General features: G+C 55.1%; 4 non-coding genes across 4 annotated transcripts; 3 read left to right on the top strand and 1 right to left on the bottom strand.

Moving 5' to 3' along the window:
- Positions 1–668: 668 nt before the first annotated feature.
- On the top strand, positions 669–740 carry TRNAQ-UUG. Its single transcript has one exon. It is a non-coding gene; the product is annotated as a tRNA-Gln (tRNA).
- A 795-nt stretch (positions 741–1,535) lies between these two features.
- TRNAI-UAU lies at positions 1,536–1,629 on the top strand. Its single transcript has 2 exons — positions 1,536–1,573; positions 1,594–1,629. It is a non-coding gene; the product is annotated as a tRNA-Ile (tRNA).
- Positions 1,630–12,528: 10,899 nt separating this feature from the next.
- Positions 12,529–12,601, bottom strand: TRNAK-CUU. Its single transcript has one exon. It is a non-coding gene; the product is annotated as a tRNA-Lys (tRNA).
- A 5,324-nt stretch (positions 12,602–17,925) lies between these two features.
- TRNAS-AGA lies at positions 17,926–18,007 on the top strand. Its single transcript has one exon. It is a non-coding gene; the product is annotated as a tRNA-Ser (tRNA).
- The last annotated feature ends 739 nt before the right edge of the window (positions 18,008–18,746 follow it).

The raw sequence follows: 18,746 nt of genomic DNA, 5'->3' as shown, positions 1-18,746 counted from the left end.
AGCCCAGTGCAGGGTGGTGCCAATGGACAGTTCGGATCACGCAGCTCTCACCGTGTGCTCAATGTGGGCAATTCCTTGACCCAGGGCAGAGGATATTGGAAGCTGAACATCCAGAGCTTGCAAGATAAAGGAGCAGGGGGGCGAGGCCTGGAGGTGTTGGCAGAACGGGAAAGCATCAGAGGGTTCTGTGGTTACCAGGGGGATTGGTGGGAGTCGGTGAGGGAGGAGTTGGTGGCTTTGTTCCGGCAGTCGGGCAAACACCACAACATTTAAGAAACCAGTGGTTCCAAGTCCTGCAGCGTCGCCTGTGGGATTTCCACAAGACCATCCAGGCAGGGGAGACAGTCAACGTGTGACAGTATGATCGGACCAAGCGACAGCTGGCCGAGATCCAGGAGATGAGGCTGCAGTTGGCTGATATGAGCGGGAGCACCGAGTGAAGGGAGGGGCGGCCTCCCCTGACATTTTTGCAGCCTGCAGGGAACGGAGACAAAGCAGGGGGATGTGGGGTCTCAGGGCAGGACCCATGGATCCGGTAGTGCAGGACTATAGTCGCTGGAGGAGGAGAGAGAGTCCTGCGAGAGGAAGCCGCTGGTGGGAAGCAATAAGTGCAGAGTGCAAACCAGCCAGCTGAGAGTCACAGGGGTCTAAAAAATGAAACAGCAGCAGGTCCCATGGTGTAATGGGCAGCACTTAGGACTTTGAATCCTGGAATCTGAGTTCAAATCTCAGTGGGACCTCCTGGTGATATGTTGCTTTGCTACAAAGCCCTGGAGCTCAATGTGTTTGGCTACCTTCTCTCAGGGTCAACTAGAGTGAGGTTTTTCTCTCCTGCTGGGTGACTGATGCCCACTGGAGATAGGTCTCTGGTCTGGCTGGTTCAATGGGCGGCTATCGGTTGGGGGTCCCGGAACTTAACAGTCTGGCTAGAGATTCCTGCGGGATGACTTGACGTTGGGTTTCTTGCTGCTTCACCTGATGTCCACAACTTTGGTCCCTGCAGCTGCCACACTCTTCCTCTTGCCCACCTGGCACTTAAAGGAAGGAGGGCCAGGGCCAGGCTTCACAGTCAGGGAAAGGCAGGAGGGAGGCAGAGTCCCAGGCTGGAGCCCAGCCCCTCTCCTCCTCTGGGCACCTGGGGTGTTGTTCCCCCCTGTTCAGGCACCCCTGGGGCCCTGCACTTCACACAGCTCTCCCTGATTTCAGCTGTTAGTGAGGGAGCCTCACTGCTAGCGCAGACTGGGCAGTTTGTTGCATGAGAGACACTGTCCCAAAGCAGGACTAATGCTTAGAGCTGGTTACCAGTGATTTCAGACCTGTTGGTCTGCAGCAAGACTCTCCATTGAGTCTTAACCAGCTCTGTTATTACACAGGGAAGAACAAAAGGGTCAAATGGTGCCTGGAAGCCTTAAGAAGAATCCACCCCACCAAGTACAACACTTGTCGCTACCTGCTCTCAGCTCCACTGAGAATGTTTTGGGGTCACCCGTCGCCTGTATCAACCTAGGAGTCTCAGAGAACCCAAATTAAGAGGTGCTCCAGTGGCACAATTGGTTAGCGCACAGTACTTATAGAGCAGTGCTGAGAGGAGCTATGCTGAGGTTGTGAGTTCAAACCTCACCTGGAGCTCTGGTTTTCATTAACCAAGTAGTGTCACCCCCTCATTTGGCCTGTGAAATGTAGAATTCAAGCCCTGGGGACCCTCACTTATTACCTCCTCTCCAGGTCAGAATCTACCATCCTTTCTCCCCCCCCAGCCCCTGTGCCAGGATCCCTCAAGCAGAGCCTGGAGTCCTGCCCCTGGCGTCTGTACTATTGACAAAGACTAAGTGACAGGGACGAAACACTCAAATCCCGCCTGGTGCAGGGAGCCAGGTTTGCTCTTCAAATTCTGTCATTGGTACATTTCCAGGCCTGGGAATGTCCCACAACAGCATTGAATGGGAAGCTGCCTGCAGAAGAGTGACACTGCACAGAGCTCCTGTGGAGGAGGGGTAGGAATTAGTAACATTTTGAGGATCGTTTGGGAAATGAGCCTTTGCTGACAAGGTTTGTCTCTGTTCATATTTCACCTTCAGGTGTTATGTTGAGGGATCTTTAGTATATTTTTGTGAGGTTAATAACTATCTCCTCAACTTTATTTACTCAACTTAAAAATTGGTCACTTGATTTTTGCATCTCCCTGTGAAAATACAATTGACACGTGTGGCTTTCTACAGGGGGTCATGATGTTAAAGTTAAGGAATTCAGTCTCTGTACTTCTGGGGGGAGTGTTGTTTTTTTACAGCTGCCTCAGGGCCAGGCACACCGGGCTGTTAGCTGCATTCATGGTCCTTGCCAGGGGCCCCTGCTGAACCCTGGGCGGCTGCACTGCAGTGCTGGGGTGACTGCAGGTAGAGAAGCTGCTGTGGAGCAATGTAGAGCAGGTGCAGGAAGGAGACGGGGTCACTATTCACATTCTGAACTGCACAGTTTTCCAAATTTGGGACTAGATTCATAGACTTAAGGTCAGAAGGGACCATTATGATCATCTAGTCTGACCACCTGCACAATACAGGCCACAGAATCTCACTCACCCACTCCTGTAACAAACCCCTAACCTATGTCTGCGTTATTGAAGTCCTCAAATTGTGGCTTAAAGACCTCAAGGTGCAGGGAATCCTCCAGCAAGTGACCCGAGCCCCATGCCGCAGAGGAAGTCGAATGTCCGAGAACAATTCTAGGGGAAGGTGAACGCAGAGCAATGACACTGGAGATGCCCAGACCTCCAATAGGGGCAATGTGGAAATTAATAATGGGAAGATCATTTGTGAAATTAGTCATCACTGACAAGATTTGTCTCTGTTCCTATTTCACGCTATGGTGTTAGAGGAATCAGTACAGATTTTTACTATATTAATTAAACACTTAATTTTATTTAATCAAGCCAAAAACTTAGTATCAATTATTTTTTCTCTGTCCTAGCAAGAATGAATTGAATTTTGTGACTTTCTGGAAAGTGCAGCGAGATTAAATGTGGGAAATTCAGTCTCTGTGTTTGTGAGCTGATGTTTTCCTCTCACAGGTCAGTGCCTGCATTGAAATACCAAGAGGGATCTAAGGGCTGGTGTACACTGGGCACTGAACTGGCAGAGCGACGTCTCTCAGGGTGTGACCCCCCCACAAACACATATTGTTAATGTGACCTAAGCCCGGGTTAGATAGTGCTAAAGAAAAGGAAGAATTGTTCTGTCCATGCAGCTATTACAGGGATGGGAAAATCCCTCCAGTCACCGTCTACTCCAAAGTGCTATAGCAGTGCCACAGCAGCGTTTTAAGTGTAGACAGAGTGAAAGTAGATCTGGCTCCAGTTCACACTGTGGATGCTCAGGTACTAAGAGTACAATAATAACAACAGCATAGTTGGCAGGATTTGAACGTGCGCAGGGAAACCCCAATGGATTTCTAGCCCATCGCCTTAACCACTCGGCCACAACTACTTGGTATACATCTGTTCCACTACATGATGATTCTGTTCTCACTGAATTGTCACTTCAAATTGCTCAGACCAGCTTCCCCAGCACACTCACGGCTGCGCATCAGTGTAAGTGTGTCCTTGGCTGAACAGCGAGAATTCCTGCCCATTTCCCTTCTGGCTGGAGCAGGATGAGAGTGTGTTTGTGTGAATGACATTGCTGTAGATTGTTGTTCATTCCCCACTCTGACAATTCAGACAGTCCCTTTCCTAGTCAAATCTCCAGCACATCGTTCCAATAGCAGCCGGCAGGATTTCTCTGGGGCACTGAAATTTTTTCAGGGGGCTGGTGCATGAACTCAGCCTTGCATTCTACCCTTGATGTTTCATGGACTAACAACAGCAGCAGAAAGAAAGAGCTGAGCCAATATCTCCCTGGCAGGGATGCAGGTGCCACGTCCCCTCTGTCTGACCATCACCATTGCAGGAGAGAAGGGTTCACTGGAATCGAATGTCCTGGCTCAGACCAGAGACACAGGGAGGTTTCACTGTTCATGGATCTGTGCAAAGGAAATTTTGTCTTTGTGTGAAACTGAGGTCAGAAATGTAACGTCCACATGGTGGCCCAATGCTCTAGGGAATGTGGGTGAAGGACTCGGGCTGAGAAATTATTTAACAGGGGTTTGTATCAATTTATTGCCCTGATTAAAATCTATGGCTAAAAGGCAGCCACTGTTGTTAGTACTTGTACCTGTGTAGGGACACCCCAGTGAGTGCAAGTCCATTGCCTTCACCAGGGGCAGTCGATTATTTTATCAAGGTACAAACGTCTTGGTCAAGGCCTAGGCTCCAGAGAAAACAATACACTGCTGATAAGAAGAAGTACATCAAAAGATTTTGCAGCCACCGTGGGCATAACTATGATGTGTCGTGTTTCACTCTTTATACCTGGCACCACCTCCTTTCCCTTTTGCCTTGTAGTTGACCAAGGGCAAAGCTAAACCTCTCCTCAGATACCAGGGAGTGTTTATGTCCATTCCTGCGAGCTACACAGGGGTTTGATGTTGCTGCTTTCAGTCCTCTGGCTCTGCCGGGATAAGGAACAATTCAGGCTGTCACTGAACGGAAGGAGGAAGATCAGTTTGTGACAGGGAGAGGGACGCCTCCTCTTAAAGGTGTTTGTCTGGCTGGCAGCCCTGGTTCCCAGGTCTCGCCCGTGGGGCTCCAGCAGTTTTGGGACCAGGTCACTCCCTTGGCCCCACCTGCCGCCCACAGGGGCTCCCCCCAGGGGCCCCGTCAGTGCAGCGGAGCTGAGCAGTGTCTGCCTGCTCGCTCCAGTGGCTGCCGGCCCCTCCCCATGGCAGGGAGTCTGTGCCTCCGCACGCTTCCCCTGCCTTTTCACCCCTGTGGCCAATGGGACGCTGTGGGGGTGATGCCTGGGGGCAGCAGCACACGGAGGCCCCCCAGCCTGCCCTGCCTTGGAGCCCCAGGTCAGCGCCACACCTCTGACCCCCTTCCTGAGCCTGCACCACCACCCCCTCCCCACATACCCCCTCCTCTCCCCAAACTCCCTCCCAGAGCCTACACCCCTCCTGCACCCCAATCCCCAACCCAGGGCCTGCACCCTAGATCTCCTCCCCCCACCCAAACTCCCCCCAGAGCCTGCACCCCTCCTGAACCCCAATCCCCAGCCCCAACCCAGGGCCTGAACCCTAGACCTCCTCCCCCCACCCAAACTCCCTCCCAGAGCCTTAGGCAGGTGAGGGGCGGAGTTTTGGGGGGCGGGGTCTGGGCGGTGTGAGTGACATTATTGGCCCACTGGGAGGACTGGAGGACTGGCCCTGGCCCTAAGGTAAATTGAGGTTGAGACCCTGCTTTAAGGGATTGGAGCAATGCTGGAGAGACTGACGGGCAGGGAGCTGGGGAGCTGTGTGTGCCCCAAGGAGAGTTGTTGTTGTGCTCTGGTGAGACAGAGCGGGGGTGGGGAGTTTGTAAGCTGTGGTGTTTGTACAGAGAGAAAGTTTACTAACCCCCAGGTTAAAAACTGTTCCTGCTCTGGCCTATACAGGACACTCTCTGTTGTGAGGGTAGGTCAGTGGGTGAATGTTTCCCTGCAGGGTAAGTGCTTCCTAGTTCCAATCCAAGTGATTCCCTTTAAAAACTTTTTTGAATGAAAATCGATTTCCAGACCCATCTCCAGTATGCTCAGGAATTCGCTGAATGGGGGCAGGGGGCTTGAAATGAATTTAAACACTCAGCATTTTCCTGTGCAAATGAATAAAGACCTAGCAGAGCTGCCCAGCAGCTGAAATCAGTTCCAGTCTCAGCGTCTCTAAGAGGGACACTCCGTAGCTGAGGCGTGTGGGACACCTCTGTGGTGAGGACAGGTGAAAAAATGCTGGATTCAATGAAAGCTGAGCCCATAGGAGGGGAAGGTGAACGGCAGCACCACACAGGGTCATAACACTCAGACACGGGGCTTCACTGTCACTGCCCCTGTGTTTTCCATCATTTCTATCCTAAGGAACACACCCTCCCCCTCCCCATTGTCACACACAACCTTCTCCCCTTGAGCCCCATCCTCCCCCTCCCCCACACACGCCATGGGACACAGCCTCTCGGTGACTCACCCAGATGGGGGCTTGTCTCTGCATCTCCCCAGCAGGGGAGCAGAGAGCCGAAAGGGCCACAGGAGACCAATGGAGCTAGGCAGGGATAGAAAAGACTTCCCCTCCCTTCCCTTCCCTTCCCAAGAGTCCCGTTAATCTCACCCATGGGACGTTACAGCACCGGGTGGGCTCAAAGCACCAACCTTCCCCTCAGCAACGGAAGGGGGAACCAGCTCTATCACATGGAAGGAGACTCCCCACCTCTGCTGCTGCCATCCTGCAGCCTTTAATATGGATTTGTTTTAGCTAATGCAACCCCCAATACATCCATGAAAAATGGAGACAAGCTCCTGAAAACAGGGTCCAGGGGTGCAATGGGTTAGTGCCCAGTACTTACAGAGCAGTGCTGAGTGGAGTGATGCTGAGCTTGTGAGTTCAAACCTCACCTACAGCCCTAGTTTCCTTTAAGCAAATGGCTTCTGCCAATCATTTTGCCCTGCAGAAAATACAATTGCAGCTCAGAAGACACTGTACTTTTTGGTGTGGATTTGTTCTATGTTTTGTGTGGCTTTCCCTTATGTGTATATGGCTCTGTGTGCTGTGTGGGTTTGGTTTTGTTTATGTCTGTGTGGGCCTGTGCAGTCTGTGATGTTCTTTTTCTCTCTATTTGTCTCTCTGTTTGTATCTTCATGTGTAAATTCACTGGAACTTTTCAAACTCTCCACAGCTTTGCCAATTTTCACCAGGAATTTTACTCATTAACAAATTCTCACTTGTTCCCTACCAGTTGGTGACCATTGCCCCAGGGGCCTGTCAGTCTCAGGGTCCTGATTTCCCATTGACCCTTCCCCCTTCTAGTGGGACTGGGAACTAGCCAACAAAAAAAACCCCACTCAGTTTTAGTAAAGGGCCAACAGTCCCCTTACACAAGCCGGCCCTGTGAGAAAGGAAGATCTCAGTGGTTTGACTATTGGCCAGCTAAACCCAGGGTTGTGAGCTTAGTCCTTGAGGGGGCCATTTAGGGATCTGGGAGAAAAATCTGTCTGTGGATTGGCCCTGCTTTGAGCAGGGGGTTGGACTAGATACCTCCTGAGGTCCCTTCCAACCCTGGTATTCTATGATAGGGTCACCAATGTTCAGAGAAACTAGCACAAGCTGGTCCCATGGTGTAATGGTTGGCATGCTGAAATCTGAGTTCAAATCTCAGTGGGACCTTGTGGTAAATCCCTGGAGATCCAAGCGCTTTCCTATCTCCAGCTGTATAAAAATGAGTTGTTTACCTTGTGCTGAGTGACTCATACCCACTGGAGCCAGGTCTTTGGTTGGAATGGGGTCTAGAAGTGGCTATGGTTTGACTGGGTGTTTGGGATTTCTGATGCCCACAAGTTTGGCCCTTGTGCTTTCTACCACACTTTTCCTCTTGCCCACATGGCGCTTGAAGAAAGGAGTGTCAGGGCCAGGTTTCATAGTCAGGGAAAGGCAGGAGGGAGGCAGAGTCCCAGGCTGGAGCCCAACACACCTCTCCTCCTCTGGGCACCTGGAGCAGAGGCAGCTGGTGCTGACAGATCCAAGGGAAGGTTTAAAAGCCACAGAGCAACCAAGGGCAGGGCAAGAGGAGGGGAGAACCATGCCTATGCGTGGCCAGCAGACGGCCACAGAGACACCCAGCCAGGCTGCTCCCTGCTCCCTGGCATGCCGAACCCCCACTGAAAACCACCCACAACCAGCTGCTGATGCTTTGTGGCCAACATCAGAAGATGGTCGGAAATCAGGGCCAGCCCCCCTGGTGGGGCCTCTTACCGTTCCCACTCAAGGTGCTCACTTTGGCAGTGGGGCAGGAGATTTTACCCCAAGAGGCTTTTCCCCAGCTGGCGAGAAGCAGAGAAACACTCTGGGGAAAGCTCCCGGGGCTGCGGCTTCTCCTCACCCCCCCCACCCCCGGTGACTGGGAGCTCCCGGCTCTGCCTGCGGTGTCTGAGCGCCGGGGGCTCCTCTCCTGCCCGGGGCGGCCGGGAGCTCCCGGGGCTGCGGCTTCTCCTCCCCCCCCCGCCCCCCCCCCCCCGGTGACTGGGAGCTCCGGGCTCGGCCTGCGGTGTCAGAGCGCCGCGGGCTCCTCTCCGGCCCGGGGCGGCCGGGAGCGCCCGGGGCTGCGGCTTCTCCTCACCCCGGTGACTGGGAGCTCCCGGCTCGGCCTGCGGCGTCGGCGCGCCGGGGGCTCCACTCCTGCCCGGGCCGGCCGGGGGGCCCCGGGGCTGCGGCTCCTCCTCACCCCCCCCCCCCCCGGTGACTGGGAGCTCCGGGCTCTGCCTGCGGTGTCTGAGCGCCGGGGGCTCCTCTCCTGCCCGGGGCGGCCGGGGGGTCCCGGGGCTGCGGCTCCTCCTCACCCCCCCCCCCGCCCGGTGACTGGGAGCTCCCGGCACAGCCTGCGGTGTCTGAGCGCCGGGGGCTCCTCTCCTGCCTGGGGCGGCCGGGAGGTCCCGGGCTGCGGCTCCTCCTCACCCCCGCGGTGACTGGGAGCTCCGGGCTCTGCCTGCGGTGTCTGAGCGCCGGGGCTCCTCTCCTGCCCGGGCGGCCGGGAGCTCCCGGGCTGCGGCTTCTCCTCACCCCGGTGACTGGGAGCTCCGGGCTCTGCCTGCGGTGTCTGAGCGCTGGGGCTCCTCTCCTGCCCGGGCGGCCGGGAGCTCCGGGCTGCGGCTTCTCCTCACCCCGGTGACTGGGAGCTCCGGGCTCTGCCTGCGGTGTCTGAGCGCCGGGGCTCCTCTCCTGCCTGGGGCGGCCGGGAGCTCCCGGGGCTGCGGCTTCTCCTCACCACCCCCACCCCCGGTGACTGGGAGCTCCGGGCTCTGCCTGCGGTGTCTGAGCGCCGGGGGCTCCTCTCCTGCCTGGGGCGGCCGGGAGCTCCCGGGGCTGCGGCTTCTCCTCACCCCCCCCCCCCGGTGACTGGGAGCTCCGGGCTCTGCCTGCGGTGTCTGAGCGCCGGGGGCTCCTCTCCTGCCCGGGGCGGCCGGGAGCTCCCGGGGCTGCGGCTTCTCCTCACCCCCCCGGTGACTGGGAGCTCCCGGCTCTGCCTGCGATGTCTGAGCGCCGGGGGCTCCTCTCCTGCCCGGGGCGGCCGGGAGCTCCCGGGGCTGCGGCGCTGCAGGGTCTGTGAGCGATGACGTGGGGCTGCGGGGTCCTCCCGCCATCAAGGCCTGTTGGGAAACCCTGGGTCCATCCACAGCGGCTGGGAGCTCTGGGGTCACTCGTAGGAGCTGCAGGGTCCGTACGCAGTGGGGTGGGGCTGGGGGGGCTCCCCGGCCACCCATGGCTGCTGGGAGCTCCAGGGTCTGCCTGTGGGAGCTGTGGGGAGATGAGGGGTTTGGGGTGGAGGAGGGGGCTCCAGGCTGCAGGGTGGGGACGAGGGATTCAGAGTGCAGGAGGGGGCTGTGAGTTGAGACAGGGGGTTGGGGTCCAGGATGTGGTGATGGCTCTGGGGTGAGGACAGAGATGAGGGGTTCCAGGTGTGGGAGGAAGCTCTGGGCTGGGGCAAGAGGTTGAAGTGCAGAGGGGTGAGGGCTCTGGGGTGCAAGAGGGGGCTCTGGGTTTCGGGGGGTTCAGGGCTGGGGCAAGGGGTTGGGGTGCAGACTTACCTCAGGTGGCTCCTGGTCAGCGGTGCAGCAGGGGGGACCTACTGGCCACTTCCAGGGCACAGCGCGGTGCCCTAGGACACGTAGGGACCAGCCTGCCTGAGCCCCGCAGCACCGCTGACCGGACTTTATAACCCAGTCACCCCACTGGGAGCTCCAGGGTCCCCCTGTCCCATGTGGTGGCTGGGAGCTCTGGGATCCACTCACAGTAGCTGGGAGCTGTGGGGTCCATCCGTGGTGGCATGGGCCTGTGGGAGCCCCTTCCGCCACTGGTGGCTGATAGCTGTGAGGCCCCCACCGGCCGACAGCTCCAGTCTTGCTGCCCCAGGGCTGAGGTGGAAAATGTCACTGAGATCTCTGAAAGTCACAGTTTCTGTGACGCCATTTATATAATCTTAGCCTTAATAGTTCTTGACTGTCTCTCTCAATCTAGAGGTCTGTTCTAGGGCACATGGGACAGGGAAGACAGAAGCTCACCCCCCAGCACAGGTTTGGGCAGAAATGGCTCTTGGGCTATTTGCTGAGCATGCAGAGGACTTGTCCAGGCTGGTGGAGCAGCTCAGCCAGATGAGGAGCTGGAAGAAGGAGACCGGAGCAGCCTGGACATCCCACTTTTTCTCCACAGCCACTGCCTATCAGCAGGATTCCTCCTTCTCCTCAGTGAGACCAAATCTAAGCACCTAGACAGCTGGTCTGTCCGCTGCATCCCAATCCCTCATGCCTGAGCCTCCCTGCCAAAGTCCTGTACCTGGCTCCAGAGAATTGTCTCACATCTCGCTGGGAACTCGACTTCTTGTGCCCAGAGAGTCTCGGCCCCATTCAGTAGAGGAAAGGTTTTGTTCCTGTGACCACATGGCCTAATGTCTGACTTCGGATCAGGAGATTGAGGGTTCGAGTCCCTTCGTGGTTGTGCTTGTGCAGTTTTACCTTTGTGCTGAAAGTCCTGCTCCCTTCAGGGCTGGAACCTCTTCTTGGCCGCTCAGGCCAATGCTCTGCCTTCAGCTAGAGCCCCAGGAAGGAGTTGGGGGGTGGGTGTCACAAAGGCTGGGGCATGAGCCCCAGGTGCTTCCAGTCTTGCCTTTGCCCTTCCTGACTTGCCAAAGAAAATGGGAGGCTGCCCGGGCTAGAGTGTGGAGCAGTTTCCCTCTTCCAAGTGTGCGCCTGTCCCTGTGCTTGAGGGGGTTGCTACATAGCACCTTGGGAGCCTGGGTGTTTCTCTGCTTCTCGCCAGCTGGGGAAAAGCCTCTTGGGGTAAAATCTCCTGCCCCACTGCCCAAGTGAGCACCGTGAGTGGGAACGGTAAGAGGCCCCACCAGGGGGGCTGGCCCTGCTTTCCTACCATCTTCTGATGTTGGCCACAGAGCATCAGCAGCCGCCCCACATGCTGGTCTGTGGGTGGTTTTCACTGGGGGTTTGGCATGCCAGGGAGCAGGGAGCAGCCTGGCTGGGTGTCTCTGTGGCTGTCTGCTGGCCACGCATAGGCATGGTTCTCCCCTCCTCTTGCCCTGCCCTTGGTTGCTCTGTGGCTTTTAAACCTTCCCTTGGATCTGTCAGCACCAGCTGCCTCTGCTCTAGGTGCCCAGAGGAGGAGAGGTGTGTTGGGCTCCAGCCTGGGACTCTGCCTCCCTCCTGCCTAGCCCTGACTATGAAGCCTGGCCCTGGCCCTCCTTCCTTTAAATGCCATATGGGCAAGAGGAAGAGTGTGGCAGCTGCAGGTACAGGGACCAAAGTTGTGGGCATCAGGTGAAGCAGTGAGAAACAACCATATGATCAACCCACAGGACTCTCTAGCCAGACTGTTAAGCTCATTGAACCAGCCAGACCAAAGACCTATCTCCAGTGGGCATCAGTCACCCAGCAGGAGGGAAAACCTCACTCTAGTTCATCCTGAGAGAGGGTAGCCAAGCACATTGAGCTCCAGGGGTTTGCAGCAAAATCACATATCTCCAGGAGGTCCCACTGACATTTGAACTCAGATTGCAGGATTGAAAGTCCTGAGTGCTGCCCATTACACCATGGGACCAGCTCTATGTGGGTGGCAGACATTGGGAACAAGGGGCCTGTCCCTAGAGCATGTGGCCACTGCCAGAGCAAGTGTCCAGCCCGTGGTGTCCCTGCAGCACAGCCAGGACCTGGGGAGGAGGCCTGGGACATGTGAGGGAGAGACTGTGACCTGCCCTGACCCTCCAGAGACGCTGGTTGTGATCTCCCTGCGCCACAGAACAGGGTGACGTGTTTTCCTTTCCCATCTTTCCTTGTGTTTTACATTGATTGCTGGGTAGTAAATGGTGTTCGCTTGAAGCACATGCAATGAGGAGTGGGTCAGGGAAGTGCCCAGAGTGGAGACACTGTAGCCCTGTTCAAGTGATCATGACAAGATTGGGAGTCATCAAACCCCCCAGGATTCCTGGGCCCAGCTTGTTGGGGTTACGAGGACTCTACCACACACCAGAGTAGAAAGAGCATCCTTGGGGTCAGGCAGCCTCTGGGTCAGGGGGTGGGGACTCAGATCCTTCCGCCAGCCAATTCCACTGGGGTCTTGTAAAATCCAGGGAAGTTCCCAACAATAGCCAGAACAGACTCTCCTTACACTTATGGTCTGTCCTCATTGCTTCTCTCTCTCCCTTCCCTCCCCCTCTGGGCTTTCTCAGCACCTGGCCCCACAGCGCTTCCTGCCAGCCAGAGACTGCATGTTCTAGGCCTGCTCCTGCGAATGTGGCCTCTCTCCCGATTGCTAAGGAAAGGAACCTTTCCAGGAAATGGCCACAGCTTCTGGGAATCCAGCTGTGGCTGTGAACAGAATTTGGGTCCTGGCACACAAGGCTACTTAAAAGCTGAGCGCCCAGACAGGGGCTTGAACCCTGGACCCTCAGATTAAGATCCTGATGCTCTACCAACTGAGCTACCTGGGCTTGTTGAGAAACATTTTCACCGTTCAGCACAAGAGTGAGCAGGCAGGCAAAAGAGAGGCAAAAAAAGTCCCAGGAACCCCTCCTCTTTCTGTTCAGCCACTGCCTGTCAGCAGGATTCCTCCTCCTCCTCAGGGAGACTAAATCTAAGCACCTAGACAGCAAGTCCGTCTGCTGCACCCCAATTCCCCATGCCTGAGCCTCCCTACCAAAGTCCTTCACCTGGCTCCATAGAATTACATCTCACATCTTGCTGGGAACTCGACTTCTTGTGCCCAGAGAGTCTCCCTCCCCCCCTCAGTAGATGACCCAAGAAACACAGTGTCCACCTTTTCCAAAGAAGTGTGTGAAGTAGCTTTGCTCCCGTGTCTACGTGGTCTAATGACTAAGATATCTGACTTTGGCTCAAGTGATTGAAAGTTCAAGTCACTTTACGGTTGTATTGCTGCAGTTTTACCATTGTGCTGAAAGTCCTGCTCCCTTCGGGGCTGGAACCTCTTCTTGGCCACTCAGGCCAATGCTCCGGCTTCAGCTAGAGCCCCGGGAAGGAGTTGGGGGTTGGGTGTCACAAAGGCTGGGGCATGAGCCCCAGGTGCTTCCAGTCTCGCCTTTGCCCTTCCTGACTTGCCAAAGAAAATGGGCGGCTGCCCGGGCTAGCGTGTGGAGCAGTTTCCCTCTTCCAAGTGTGCGCCTGTCCCTGTGCTGGAGGGGGGTTGCTACATAGCACCTTGGGAGCCTGGGTGTTTCTCTGCTTCTCACCAGCTGGGGAAAAGCCTCTTGGGGTAAAAATCTCCTGCCCCACTGCCAAAGTGAGGACCATGAGTGGGAACAGTCAGAGGCTCCACCAGGGGGGCTGGCCCTGCTTTCCTACCGTCTTCTGATGTTGGCCACAGAGCATCAGCAGCCGCCCCGCATGGTGGTCTGCGGGTGGCCTTCAGTGGGGGTTTGGCATGGCAGGGAGCAGGGAGCAGGCTGGCCGGGAGTCTTGTTGCCTGTCTGCTGGCCACACATAGGCATGGGCCTGCCCTCATCTAGCCCCGCCCTCAGTTGCTCTGTGGCTTTTAAGCCTTCCCTTGGAGCAGTCAGCACCAGCCGCCTCTGCTCCAGGTGCCCAGAGGAGGAGAGGTGCTGGGCTCCAGCCTGGGACTCTGCCTCCCTATCAAGCCTGGCCCTGGCACTGCTTTCTTCAAGTGCCATGTGGGCAAGAGGAAAGGTGTGGCCACAAGCACCAAACTTGGGGGCATCAGGTGAAGCAGTGAGAATCCCACCCACCAGACAGCCACAGCCACTTCTGGACCCCAACCAAAGACCTGGCTCCAGTGGGGAAGGAGTCACCCAGCAGGAGGGAAATGATTCACTCTTATATAGGTGGAGCTAGGAAAGCACTTTGAGCACCAGATCTTTACCACCCACTAACACAAGGTCCTACTGACATTTGAATTCAGATTACAGGATTCAGAGTCCTGTGTATTACACCATGGGAGCAGCTTGTGCTGCCATCTCTGGACATTGGTGACGCTCACAAGACTGGCTTGTGTAAGGGACTGTTGGCCCTTTACTAAAACTGAGTGGGTTTTTTTGGTTGGCTAGTTCCCAGTCCCAATAGAAGGGGGAAGGGTCAATGGGAAATCAGGACCCAGAGACTGACAGGCCCCTGGGGCAATGGTCACCGACTGGTAGGGAACAAGTGAGAATTTGTTAATGAGTAAAATTCCTGGTGAAAATTGGCAAAGCTGTGGAGAGTTTGAAAAGTTCCAGTGAATTTACACATGAAGATACAAACAGAGAGACAAACACACACAGAGAGAATGAGAAAATCACAGACTGCACAGGCCCACACAGACATAAACAAAAACTGAACCCACACAGCACACAGAGGCATATACCCATAAGGGAAAGCCACACAAAACATAGAAAGAACAAATCCACACCAAAAATACAGCAAAAGCCCACAACAGGAAACACAAAACCCACATACCAAAAGAATACTAAGCAAAAAACAATCTGCATGCAAAAATCATACACACACCCACGCACACAAAACTATGCCAGGCATCCACCAAAATCACACAGGACCCACATGCACATCAACACGGCAGATGAAACCCCCCCCAACATAGAGAAAGCCAGGCAGGGTTTGAGTCTCACAGCGAAGAGGGTGAGCACACAGGTGGTTTGGGGAGCAAAGACTGAGGGGGGGTCGGGGGCAGTGCTCTGGGCTCTGCCTGACCCCTCCTGACACAGGCGGCTGGTGGAGAGCAGAGCCTGGTAGATCTGTGGACTCTGCTCTGCCCTGCTCTCTGTAAAACAAGGGGACCCCGGTGTCTTCTGAGCTGCAATTGTATTTTCTGCAGGACAAAATGATTGGCAGAAGCCATTTGCTTAAAGGAAACTAGCGCTGTAGGGGAGGTTTGAACTCACAACCTCAGCATGACTCCACTCAGTACTGCTCTGTAAGTACTGGGCACTAACCCATTGCACCTCTGGTGCCTGAGTGAGTGTCTTTTCTCCTTGATTCATGGATGGATTAGGGGTTGAGGGGGGTTGCATTAGCTAAAACAAATCCATATTAAAGGCTGCAGGATGGCAGCAGCAGAGGTGGGAGCCTCCTTCCATGTGATAGAGCTGGTTCCCCCCTTCCGTTGCTGAGGGGAAGGTTGGTGCTTTGAGCCCACCCGGTGCTGGAACGTCCCATGGGTGAGATTAACGGGACTCTTGAGAAGAGAAGAGAAGGGAGGGGAAGTCTTTTCTATCCCTGCCTAGCTCCATTGGTCTCCTGTGGCCCTTTCGGCTCTCTGCTCCCCTGTTGGGGAGATGCAGAGACAAGCCCCCATCGGGGTGAGTCACCGAGAGGCTGTGTCCCATGGCGTGTGTGGGGGAGAGGGGGAGGGTTGGATTGGGCTCAAGGGGAGAAGGTTGTGTGTGGGGGAGGGGGAGGGTGTGTTCCTTAGGATAGAAATAATGGAAAACACAGGGGCAGTGACAGTGGAGCCCCGTGTCTGAGTGTTATGGCCCTGTGTGGTGCTGCCATTCACCTTCCCCTCCTATGGTCTCAGCTTTCATTGAATCCAGCATTTTTTCACCTGTCCTCACCACAGAGGTGTCCCACATGCCTCAGCTACTGAGTGTCCCTCTTAGAGACGCCGAGGACTGGAACTGATTTCAGCTGCTGGACAGCTCTGCTAGGTCTTTATTCATTTGCACAGGAAAATGCTGAGTGTTTAAATTCATTTCAAACCCCTGCCCCCCTGCTGGGGATTGGGGTGCAGGAGGGGTGCAGGCTCTGGGGGGAGTTTGGGTGCAGAAGGGGTGAGAGGCTGGTCTCTGGGAGGGAGTTTGGGTGGGGGAGGGGTTCTGGGGGGCAGGCTCTGGGGGGAGTTTGGGTGCAGAAGGGGTGAGAGGCTGGTCTCTGGGAGGGAGTTTGGGTGGGGGAGGGGTTCTGGGGTGCAGGCTCTGGGGGAGCTTGGGTGCAGAAGGGGTGAGAGGCTGGTCTCTGGGAGGGAGTTTGGGTGGGGGAGGGGTTCTGGGGTGCAGGCTCTGGGGGAGCTTGGGTGCAGAAGGGGTGAGAGGCTGGTCTCTGGGAGGGAGTTTGGGTGGGGGAGGGGTTCTGGGGGGCAGGCTCTGGGATGGAGTTTGCAGCGCTGTAACAAGGGTGAGGCGAGTGAGGCACTTGCCTCGGGCGTGCAAAGTGGAGGGGCGCAGCTCTACCCCGATCAGCGGCGCTTCGGCGGCAGCTCTACTGCTGCTGCTTCTTTGGCAGCAACTGGGCGGCAGGTCCTTCCCTCCGACAGGGACTCAGGGACCTGCTGCCAAAGAGCCTGGAGCCGGCCCTTGCCTCGGGCACAAAAATTCCTTGTTCTGCCTCTGGGAGTTTGGGTGCTGGGTGCTGGCTCGGGGGTGGGGCTGGGGGAACCGGTGGTGGGGTGGGGGTGCAGGCTCTGGGAGGGAGTTTGGGGGTGGGGTGGGGAAGGAGGGCGTGCAGACTCTGGGAGGGGCCGGCAGCCACTGGAGCGAGCAGGCAGACGCTGCTCAGCTCCGCTGCACTGACAGGGCCCCTGGGGGGGTGGGGGGTGGCGCCTGGGGGTGGCCAGTGGGGCCAAGGGAGTGACCTGGTCCCAAAACTGCTGGAGCCCCACGGGCGAGACCTGGGAACCAGGACTGCCAGCCAGACAAACACCTTTAAGAGGAGGCGTCCCTCTGCCTGTCAAAAACTGATCTTCCTCCTTCAGTTCAGTGACAGCCTGAATTGTTCCTTATCCCGCCAGAGCCAGAGGACTGAAAGCAGCAACATCAAACCCCTGTGTAGCTCACAGGAATGGACATAAACACTCCCTGGTATCTGAGGAGATGTTCAGCTTTGCCCTTGGTCAACTACAAGGCTAAAGGGAAAGAAGGTGGCGCCAGGTATAAAGAGTGAAACACGACACATCATAGTTATGCCCATGGTGGCTGCAAAATCTTTTGACGTACTTCTTCTTATCAGCCGTGTATTGTTTTCTCTGGAGCCTAGGCCTTGACCAAGAAATTTGTACTTTGCTAAAATAATCGACTGCCCCTGGTGAAGACAATGGACTTGACACCCACTGGGGTGTCCCTACACAGGTACAAGTACTAACAACAGTGGCTGCCTTTTAGCCATAGATTTTAATCAGGGCAATAAATACAAACCCCTGTTAAATCATTTCTCAGCCCGAGTCCTTCACCCACATTCCCTAGCGCATTGGGCCACCATGTGGACGTTTCATTTCTGACCTCAGTTTCACACAGAGACAAAATTTCCTTTGCACAGATCCATGAACAGGAAAACCTCCCTGTGTCTCTGGTCTGAGCCAGGGCATTCGATGCCAGTGAACCTTTTTCTCCTGCAATGGCGATGGTCAGACAGAGGGGTCATGGCACCTGCATCCCTGCCAGGGAGATATTGGCTCCGCTTTTTCTTTCTGCTGCTGTTGTTAGTCCATGAAACATCAGGGATAGAATGCAAGGCTGAGTACACGCACCAGCCCTCTGAAAAATTTCAGTGCCCCAGAGAAATCCTGCCCCCTGCTATTGGAACGATGTGCTGGAGATTTGACTAGGAAAGGGACTGTCTGAATTGTCAGAGTGGGGAATGAACAACAATCTACAGCAATGTCATTAACACAAACTCACTCCCATCATGCTCCAGCCGGAAGGGAAATGGGCAGGAATTCTCGCTGTTCAGCCCAGGACACACTTACACTGATGCGCAGCCGTGAGTGTGCTGGGGAAGCTGGTCTGGGCAAACAATTTAAAGTGACAATTCAGTGAGAACAAAATCATCATGTAGTAAAACAGCTGTATGTCAAGTAGTTGTGGCCGAGTGGTTAAGGCGATGGACTAGAAATCCATTGGGGTCTCCCTGCGCAGGTTCGAATCCTGCCAACTGCGCAAGCACTGCACTGTTGTTGTTATTATTATTATTGCAGTCTTAGTGCCTGAGCATCCATAGTGCAAACTGGAGATAAATCTACTTTCACTCTGTCTACACTTAAAATGCTGCTGTGGCACCTGCTATAGCACTTTGGAGTAGACAGTGAGTGGAGGGATTTTCCCATCCCTGTAATAGCTGCATGGACAGAACAATTCTTCCTTTTCTTTAGCACTATCTAACGCAGGCTTAGGTCACCTTAACTATATGGGTTTGGGGGGGGTCACATCCTGGGAGACATCGCTTTGCCAGTTCAGTGCCCAGCGTACACCAGCCCTTAGATCCCTCTGGGTATTTCAATGCAGGCACTGACCTGTGAGAGGAAAACATCAGCTCACAAACACAGAGACTGAATTTCCCACATTTAATCTCGCTGCACTTTCCAGAAAGTCACAAAATTCAATTCATTCTTGCTAGGACAGAGAAAAAATAAGTGATACTAAGTTTTTGGCTTGATTAAATAAAATTAAGTGTTTAATTGATATAGTAAAAATCTGTCCTGATTCCTCTAACTAACACCATAGCGTGAAATAGGAACAGAGACAAATCTTGTCAGTGACGACTAATTTCACAAATGATCTTCCCATTATTAATTTCCACATTGCCCCTATTGGAGGTCTGGGCATCTCCAGTGTCATTGCTCTGCGTTCACCAGAATTGTTCTTGGACATTTGACTTCCTCTGCGGCATGGGGCTGGG

Source organism: Mauremys reevesii, unplaced genomic scaffold (assembly GCF_016161935.1).
Source record: "Mauremys reevesii isolate NIE-2019 unplaced genomic scaffold, ASM1616193v1 Contig77, whole genome shotgun sequence".
NCBI lineage: Eukaryota > Metazoa > Chordata > Testudines > Geoemydidae > Mauremys > Mauremys reevesii.
Note: the sequence above shows the minus strand (reverse complement) of the source record. Positions and strands in the feature narration are given on the sequence as shown.